The sequence below is a fragment of the Salmo trutta genome, chromosome 14 (genome assembly GCF_901001165.1).
Source record: "Salmo trutta chromosome 14, fSalTru1.1, whole genome shotgun sequence".
Classification (NCBI taxonomy): Eukaryota; Metazoa; Chordata; class Actinopteri; order Salmoniformes; family Salmonidae; genus Salmo; species Salmo trutta.
The window spans coordinates 48,042,033-48,048,630 of record NC_042970.1 but is presented as its reverse complement, the minus strand read 5'-3'; the positions used below and the strand labels follow the sequence as shown (position 1 = coordinate 48,048,630).

At 44.4% G+C, this 6,598-nt stretch overlaps 1 protein-coding gene across 1 annotated transcript in view; it reads left to right on the top strand.

Moving 5' to 3' along the window:
- The first annotated feature begins 24 nt into the window (after positions 1-24).
- The window catches only part of LOC115147826 (plexin-A1-like), a 62,411-nt gene continuing 55,837 nt past the window's right edge, over positions 25-6,598 (top strand). The window contains exon 1 of the mRNA XM_029690106.1: positions 25-244. The gene's annotated coding sequence lies outside the window, so the exon portion shown is untranslated. The remainder of the gene's footprint in view (positions 245-6,598) is intronic.

Here is a 6,598-nt window from a genome sequence, read left to right as displayed (position 1 = left end):
GCCCTCTGTGGAATATACAAGGTATTGAGGCAGCCCTCGCTCTCGCCCCGCTCGCTCACATTGCCAGACACATCGAGGCAGGCTTTTCTCTCTTGAAGCCTCGATCTGCATTCCTCTTCATTCACACGAAGGGGAGCCGCAGTGGTGAGCACGCTAGTACACCGTGACAAGAGTGGAAATGTCCTCAAGTTTTGGATTTTAACCACATCGGCTAGGATATCTTACCCAATGATCACTTGAATTTGTAAGTACCCAGAGGAGTTTGGTGCGTTCTTTGAACGAGATAAACGGTTTATTTTGGTTTGAAACATTTGGGTGTTTTCGCTCCCCATGTTGCGAGTTTGGTATCGGATGTTTTTTTTTTGTCTCCTTTCTGGTAGGAGGACCTCTGCGTAGCGTCTGAGGAGTTTATGGAGCTTGTGATTTCAAAACATAGTCCTCGTATGAGGCAAGCAACCAGTCCTTTTTTGTTGTTGTTGTTACCTAAGCGCAATACCATTTATTTACCTGTGATTTGAACTCCTTCACAAACAGTCTTGGAATGCTTGTCCAACAGTTTTTCTATGTAATTCAATCAGTTAAAGAGTTAATCAACACCGAAGTCACCGTGGAAAACTGCGGATATCGGAGCGTTGGCCAGGGTTGTGTGGGTTCAGTGTGTGGATGTATCCCTTCGCTGTTCTACAAGCAGATAGACTACTTGAATTAACTGTGCAGAAGCCGAATTCAAGCTTCCGTCTCAAGACTTATTGTACTCTAGCCTATTTTATTGCTGTTCACGCAGGGTTTTTATTATAGGCTACATCCTATCCTAACATCCTTATGTCAATATTTTTTTCTATTCGGAAAAAAAAAAAAAACATGGGCAAGGACCTATAGTTCAACGGTGAATGGAAAAGCAAACTATTGGTTACCTCATTGCTGTTGCATTGCTTTTTTGAGAAGGAATGCCTCCATAGACTATATAATTATAGCCATTCACTGACAGACACTGTCGCCTGGAAAATTGTCTTGGGCGGTGAGTGGGGACACTGGGGAGGGTGGCATGTGGTTCATGCATGGCTTTACATTGAAAATCGTTGCATGCTCTCACATATTGGGGTTATTTAATAGGGCTATTTCTTGGTAGTTCTACGCTATTAAATGGACAGAAGGGAATGTAAGCATATCTCAAGGGACCTAGTGCAGCTTTGTAAAAAAAAAAAAAATCGATTCCCCTATTGGCTCTAAAATAATTAGAAATGGTGCTCCATGGTGTGTTAAAAGAGCGTTAATCTGCTAAGGAATGAGTGGCAATTTGTAGGCTTTGTTATTCAACAGCAATTGTAATTCCCCATTGAGTGGTAATAGAAGGTTGAGGGTTGTCGGTGGGTGTGTTGGTCTACGCATTGGCTGTCGTCTATTGAATATGCACTCAAATACTATTTGATTTTTCTTTAATAGTTTTTTTTTCAGTATAATTCTGGTGCGCAAATTACACATGACCCACCCTCCTCCTCAACATATAGCATTCACCAATTAAAAAGCCTGACCGAATTTGAATGTATTATTTAAATATGTTGTAGGCTGATTTGTCTTGCCCGTTGGCCTTTGCCCTCAGTTTACAATTTAGGCAACAGACATTGGCTTGGTGGTTAAATCAAATCAAATCAAATCAAATTTATTTATATAGCCCTTCGTACATCAGCTGAAATCTCAAAGTGCTGTACAGAAACCCAGCCTAAAACCCCAAACAGCAAGCAATGCATGTGAAAGAAGCACGGTGGCTGGGAAAAACTCCCTAGGAAAAACTCCTGAGAAAGGCCAAAAACCTAGGAAGAAACCTAGAGAGGAACCAGGCTATGAGGGGTGGCCAGTCCTCTTCTGGCTGTGCCGGGTGGATATTATAACAGAACATGGTCAAGATGTTAAAATGTTCGTAAATGACCAGCATGGTCAAATAATAATAATCATAGTAATTGTCGAGGGTGCAACAAGCACGTCCGGTGAACAGGTCAGGGTTCCGTAGCCGCAGGCAGAACAGTTGAAACTGGAGCAGCAGCATGGCCAGGTGGACTGGGGACAGCAAGGAGTCATCATGCCAGGTAGTCCTAGGGCTCAGGTCCTCCGAGAGAAAGAAAGAAAGAAAGAAAGAGAGAATTAGAGAGAGCATATTTACATTCACACAGGACACCGGATAAGACAAGAGAATACTCCAGATGTAACAGACTGACCCTAGCCCCCCGACACATAAACTACTGCAGCATAAATACTGGAGGCTGAGACAGGAGGGATCAGAAGACACTGTGGCCCCATCCGATGATACCCCCGGACAGGGCCAAACAGGCAGGATATAACCCCACCCACTTTGCCAAAGCACAGCCCCCACACCACTAGAGGGATATCTACAACCACCAACTTACTGTCCGAAGACAAGGCCGAGTATAGCCCACAAAGATGTCCGCCACGGCACAACCCAAGGGGGGGGCGCCAACCCAGACAGGAAGACCACGTCAGTGGCTCAACCTACTCAAGTGACGCACCCCTCCCATGGACGGCATGGAAGAACACCAGTAAGTCAGTGACTCAGCCCCTGTAAAAGGGTTAGAGGCAGAGAATCCCAGTGGGAAGAGGGGAACCGACAAGGCAGAGACAGCAAGGGCGGTTCGTTGCTCCAGCCTTTCCGTTCACCTTCACACTCCTGGGCCAGACTATACTTAATCATAGGACCTACTGAAGAGATAAGTCTTCAGTAAAGACTTAAAGGTTGAGACTGAGTCTGCGTCTCTCACATGGGTAGGCAGACCATTCCATAAAAATGGAGCTCTATAGGAGAAAGCCCTACCTCCAGCCGTTTGCTTAGAAATTCTAGGGACAATTAGGAGGCCTGCGTCTTGTGACCGTAGCGTACGTGTAGGTATGTACGGCAGGACCAAATCGGAAAGATAGGTAGGAGCAAGCCCATGTAATGCTTTGTAGGTTAGCAGTAAAACCTTGAAATCAGCCCTTGCCTTAACAGGAAGCCAGTGTAGGGAAGCTAGCACTGGAGTAATATGATCAAATTTTTTGGTTCTAGTCAGGATTCTAGCAGCCGTATTTAGCACTAACTGAAGTTTGTTTAGTGCTTTATCCGGGTAGCCGGAAAGTAGAGCATTGCAGTAGTCGAGCCTAGAAGTAACAAAAGCATGGATTAATTTTTCTGCGTCATTTTTGGACAGAAAGTTTCTGATTTTTGCAATGTTACGTAGATGGAAAAAAGCTGTCCTTGAAGCAGTCTTGATATGTTCTTCAAAAGAGAGATCAGGGTCCAGAGTAACGCCGAGGTCCTTCACAGTTTTATTTGAGACGACTGTACAACCATCCAGATTAATTGTCAGATTCAACAGAAGATCTCTTTGTTTCTTGGGACCTAGGACAAGCATCTCTGTTTTGTCCGAGTTTAAAAGTAGAAAATTTGCAGCCATCCACTTCCTTATGTCTGAAACACAGGCTTCTAGCGAGAGCAATTTTGGGGCTTCACCATGTTTCATTGAAATGTACAGCTGTGTGTCGTCCGCATAGCAGTGAAATTTAACATTATGTTTTCGAATGACATCCCCAAGAGGTAAAATATATAGTGAAAACAATAGTGGTCCTAGAACGGAACCTTGAGGAACACCGAAATTTACAATTGATTTGTCAGAGGACGAACCATTCACAGAGACAAACTGATATCTTTCCGACAGATAAGATCTAAACCAGGCCAGAACTTGTCCATGTAGACCAATTTGGGTTTCCAATCTCTCCAAAAGAATGTGGTGATCGATGGTATCAAAAGCGGCACTAAGATCTAGGAGCATGAGGACAGATGCAGAGCCTCGGTCTGACGTCATTAAAAGGTCATTTACCACCTTCACAAGTGCAGTCTCAGTGCTATGATGGGGTCTAAAACCAGACTGAAGCGTTTCGTATACATTGTTTGTCTTCAGGAAGGCAGTGAGTTGCTGCGCAACAACTTTTTCTAAAATTTTAAAGGCTACGACTACCCATTCACATGTAAATGTTGAAGGATCTCAAGCGTGACTAATGTTTGTTTAGTAGGAGGTACTAGTTGAATATGACTGTCCCTAAATCATCGGATTGGCCTTTGCTTCTGCTCGTAAATCACTGAATGACAGACCGGTTGGTCTTCTAGCTACTCCTAAAGTGTCTGAATCCACTGGGATATTGGGTCGTAGCCCTAGTCTACATAGATCATTGCGGCTGCAATGTTTAAATTCTGTAGAGTTGTATTCAAAGTAGATACAATGCATCAGTGCGCGACCAGTGGCAACAATGTAGCTGAATGACAAGTTGGTAGGAATGACGTTCGCACGCTGGTGCTTTTCAATCCAATTTCCTCGCCCATCCTTCATCTCCAGCCCTCAAACTCACCTGCATGTCTAGCCTGAAGACTCCGGCATAAATGAGCATTTGGATTGGGAAAGTTTCCTCTCGCCACCTCTACAAGTAGATGACTGACTCGCCCAGTTAAATAAAGGTTAAATAAAAAAAATACAAGCCAGAATGTTGAAGGCAGTTATATTTATACTTAGGCCTACTTTACGGCTGTCCGTGCGGTTTTGCAGGTATGAATGCGAGACCATATATCCACAGGAAAGTAGGATTTAAATCAACTTTTCAAAGAGCCGTAGTGCATTCAGATTTCTATCAACTGAACCATGATTTATATCACCTGGTGATTTATATCACCTGAATCATGCACACAGGATGAATATGCATCCTTGCAGAGCTGGTGCACTTATTTACATTCTTCCTTGCATGGTTCAGTGTTAGAAATCTGAATGCACTACCGGCTCTTTGAAAAGTTGATTCAACTGTACTTTTCTGTGGCTATATTGTTTTGCATTCCTACCTGCAAAAGGACCATGCTCACTGACAACCGGTAAAGTAAGTTAAAAATATACTTTCCGGGGTTTTTTTCGAGCTAGCGAGGACATTTGTTTTCTAACAAATGTATGGGATTAATCTGACTGTGATTAATGCCAAGATGATAGACCATCTTCTGAGGTGAATTGAACCTGAAGTTTTGCTTGATAAAAACCTTACCAGACATTGCTTTTTTTTCTTTCTTCTTAGCGATTACAGAAAACAGTAGCCCATATGGACGTCTCTGTGTGTTGTTGTATTGTGACTCCATGCTCTGTCATCAATGGATTAAGTGTGGGTCCTCACGTTTTGTCGTTAAACTTTTGCGTTTCCAGTATGGCGTTGCAAATAACTCTGCCAGAAAACTACAAGCAATACTCTCCATAGACCGGTAATGAAGTCAAATTATTTTGTAGCTCTCCTACTATCCTGAACTATGCTAGGGCTGGCCATTCACTGATCAAGTGTTGATATCAACTGGAAGGAATATTTATTTTTACCTTTTTTTTAACTAGGCAAGTCGGTTAAGAACAAATTCTTATTTTCAATGATGGCCTAGGAACAGTGGGTTTAACTGCCTTGTTCAGGGGCAGAACGACAGATTTTCACCTTGTCAGCTCGGGGGATTCGATCTTGCAACCTTCCGGTTACTAGTCCAACGCTCTAACCACTAGGTTAATTGCCGCCCCAATTGAGGAATGAGGAAGAACCTACTGTTGACCTACTGTCTAACTTGATTCTGTAGGGCTAACGGGCTTTATGAAGTGACTCGATAGTCAGTACCTCCCTCCGGTGTATGTGCGTAGTGTGTGTGAGTCTTACGTTTGTGTGCGTCTCCTGTGTGTGTGAGTGGACTTGGCAGAAGACCGCCACATTAACAGCCCCCTTGACTGGCAAACATTTTAAACCGGTGTGACAACCTCATCCTGAGGTATTCTCTCGCTCTCTCTCTCCTGCTGTTTCTTTCTCTCTCCTCCTCTCATTCTCCCACTGTCGCTTTCCCTCCTCTCTCTTCCGCTGTCACTCCTCCTTTCTTCTCCCTCTCTCATTTTCTTTCCTCCTGTCAGGGCTGCGTGTGTTTTCTCCCGCCGAGGAGTGCCCCTGCTTCCATCATCGGAGCCATTCCCGAGTTCCGACACCCTGGCACCCTTCCCACATTTCGGAATCTCCGCTTCCCCTCGCTCCGTTCTGACTTCTGTTAATTGTTGGTTTCGGCTCATTAGGACACATCCACCGCTGTTCCGGTCCAATCCGCCGTGGTATCTGCGATATTCCTGGCATGCCAGCCCAGGCTGCTCTGTTTTGGCTCACTCTTGGCTCTCTCAAGGAGGAAGCGTTTAGTGCGAGTGTAAAAGGAGACCTCTTACCAATGTGAGTTTGTCAGAGGGAGGCAGCGGGATGCCATGCGAGTGGTTTAATTTCCCCTTGAAGATGATTGAGGGCTTTCTCAATGGAGCGTAATGGAATATCTTCTTTCCATATACGTACCAGTGGAGATGGGTTGTCATTTTTGTTTCTTCCTCTCATATTTCCCCCCCCTCGCTTTTTCCCTTTCTCTTCCTCCTCTCTCTGTTCCTCCCCTCCTCTCATTCTCCTTTTGCTTCCCTCCCTGGCCTGTCCCCCTGTAGTTACTCTCTCTCTGTCTCTCAACGTTATAACCACCCTTCCTTCCATCTTTCCATCTCTTTCCCTCTCTTTTTGAACATTGTGA